The following is a 3,354-nucleotide window of genomic DNA, read 5'->3' as shown; positions in this document are numbered from 1 at the left end:
GTTGAGAGTGCTGAACCAGTGTGCATGTAGTCAGTTGAGAGTGCTGAGTGGTAGATCTGGAGCTTGGCTCTGAAGGTTACTGTCTCAGTCCTTCCAGAAACTAAGTGGCGCATACACCACAGAAATTTATATCTCACAGCTCTAAAGGCAAAGAAACCCAAGGATGGGGTACCAGCAGATTGAGAATCTTTAAAGGCCTTGCTTTCTGGCTTATGATGGAAGGTCTAAGACATTATTCCCATCCTGGTAGCTGGAGCCCTCCTGGTCTAATTACCCCTTAAAGGCTCCACCTCCTAATGCAGTTAGTTCATAGGCTTCCACATGTGTAGTCCAGGGTCATAACCATTGACACCATAATAGATTCTGTATATATCGAGGACAGAGAGGGAAGGAAGCTTAAACGGTGGTGGGTGGAGATGATTGGATTTTCCAAGTAAAACCATATTCATGGGAAGTTTCATTACTCTCAAGTAGTGAAGCCAAATGATAGGAGAGACTGAGTGGAAAGAACATACAAAGCCTTTAAAAGACAACACTGACAGCAAGTGCATTCATTTGTCTCAGCTGACAGGTCACTATTGAGCACAGGCTATATGCTAAGACCCAAGGGAGGTGCTGAGTCCACAGGGTAGATGGTAGTGAAGCAAACAGGTATAACCTTCCTGGCCCTGGGTCTCAGCATGCCTGAAATAAACTACTGGCTGATTTGCTTCTAGGCCAAAGGTATTGAAGTGTGTGTGTGTGTGTGTGTGTGTGTGTGTGTGTGTGTGTGTGTGTATGCATGTGTGCATATTTAACTTTTGGAATTTTCCCTCATAAAAATGCACTGATATTTCATAGTGGTATATAATATTTTTGCTAGGATGACAGAATTGAAATTAATGAGAAAATACTACTTTTTTAGATTTAGACATTTAGACCTTTACATCTAACTTTGATGGGGTTTGAGTTCTCCATACACTGTTATCCTCATTAGATTTAAAACTTATATTTATTGTTTTTAATTTAATTAAATAATATTAAGTAGGTAGAAAAATATAATCTCACTTTTCTGATAAGCCTTACTCTGTTGATTTTCTTAAATACAAATATTTTTTTTAAAAAAACTATTACTTTTCTGTTTCTGTGCAATAGCGACACTACACAGCTTTTGTTTATTGGCTCACAATTCTATAGGGCAGAAATCTGCACGGTGTGGTGATTTCCCTACTCAAGGCATCTGAGCCTGAAAGTGAGGTGTCAGCTTCTGATCTCACCAGTGTTCAGATCCCTGCACGGGTAGGCTGCTTGCTCTGTTCCCTTGCTGGATATCATCTGGGGAATAGTCTTTACTTCTAGATGCAGCCCAAATCCCTAACCAAATCTCCACCTGCAAACAAACAATGGCACATTCAGCCCATTCCATGCTTTGAATCTCTGTCTTCATCTTTTCTAATTGATCAGAGAGGATCACATGCCTTTAAAAGTCTCCTATAGTTAAGTCAGACCTACAAGATCATCTCTCTCAAATTGTTATATAATAGCATGAGCAAACCATAGCTTAGGCATAGACTAGGGGTTATATGTGGTGCGTTCTCTAAGATGCAGAGAAATCGGAGAGTCATCTGTGACTTTTATTGAATCCGTAAAAGAACATAATAAAGATCTTGAATAATATGACCCAAAGGTGCACTAATGGGGATTAAGTTGTTTAAACACCCCTTTTTCCAACCCTGTCAAGATAATTATCTTAACTGTCTACTTGATTAGATTGAAAGACTCCTGGGGGGAGATAAGTATAGCACACTTCCATGTGTTAGTAGAGATGCTTCCAAACACAGATCCTGAAGATCAAATGTATGGCATCATCCCTTAATTACCTCATAGTATAACAACATTGTTGAGAGGCTCTGAAAGGTAGGAGATGTGACCTAATTAGAAGTGCTCACTGAAGTACAGCCTTGAGGGCTGTATCTTGCCCTGTGATCTTCCCCTCTCACCATTTCCCTGCTTCCTACCCACAATGATATGAACTCTTCTTCTCTAGCAAGCCTTCCGCACCGTGATGAACTCACACCCGTGAAACTGTAAGCCAAAATAAATCCTGTGTTTGTGTTATGTATATTTGTGTGTGGAGTTTGAAGGTACAGATACTTATGCCTAACCAAGCCATAAGTTCTTTTCTTTAGATATTTGCCTTATTACCTTGAGACATGCTCTCTCACTTAATCAAAGCCTAAGGTAGAGGTCGAAGAGTTCCTGGAAACTGTCTGTTTCCACTCTCCAATGCTAGAGTTATAGACACATACAGACATACCTGGCTTTTTACCTAGGGATTCAAACTCAGGTTCTCTGCTCTTCTGCCTACCGAATTAGCAAGTGCTCTCTTTTATCTACTGAGCTATCTCCCAATCCCAGCACACCTATGCACTTCAGTGATAACCACAGTTAAAAGTTTTGTTATGTATGTGTCCAAGAAAAAAGATGATAAAAGATGCATATTCATCTCCATATTTCCTCTTTAAATTTAAATGACCAATCAATAAAATCATATTTCTTTTAATCTTCAGACCTTTCCTTAGTTTCAATTCAAATCTGTAGCACTATCACAGCTACATACAAGTGGGGCGGGTTCTCCTTAGTAGTTGCCTAAGAATTAGCAAAGACATCAGCAATGAATCATCCCTGAAACAAAGACAGATTATTATCCCCAGAGATTTTAAAATCATGGACAGAGCTTGCATCAGATCTATTGTTCTACCTGAGATACCAACTTCTCTTAGGACAGATGGATTCTCCACGAGTCTCTTCTGTGAGAGTCAATTAATTTCACTATCAGAGAGCAAGTTGACTTCCCATAAAGGAAGTGATCTATTTAGACCTAATAGGGTTCCAAGGGGATTTGGAAGAGTACCAAAAGGGGAAGAAGAATGAGGAAAAAAGAAGAGGGAAGGAAAGGAAAATAAGAAAGCAAAAGAAATCAGATTAAAATTAAAATAAAACCTGGTGTTCATCTTTTCTTCAGAGCAGGAACAAAGTTCTACCCTCTGATCATTACATCTCTCCATAGCAACATGGAAGAAATAATAAGTATCAACTTATCCACAAAAGATGCATGTCTTTCTAATTATTGTCATTCTAAAAGTCTTAAGCTACAGTGTTTGATCTATGACTTTAGAATATCAATGGTTTCTTATCTGTTTCTTGTATGAACAAAAAGGCAATGAGACAGCCAGTATTTTTATTGTTCTTTGACTATGACTAGACTTTTAAAAATAGGTTTACATTACTAGTCATAATTCATAGTTCCTAGTGCTCCAGTAAAATTCTAGATTCCATTTTTCTCCTGAAGTGACAAGTTTCCCACTTTCATCA

Source organism: Grammomys surdaster, unplaced genomic scaffold (assembly GCF_004785775.1).
Source record: "Grammomys surdaster isolate TR1022 unplaced genomic scaffold, NIH_TR_1.0 165, whole genome shotgun sequence".
In the NCBI taxonomy this organism is placed as follows: Eukaryota; Metazoa; Chordata; class Mammalia; order Rodentia; family Muridae; genus Grammomys; species Grammomys surdaster.
The sequence above is the reverse complement of the archived record's forward strand: the minus strand, read 5'-3'. Positions refer to the sequence as shown.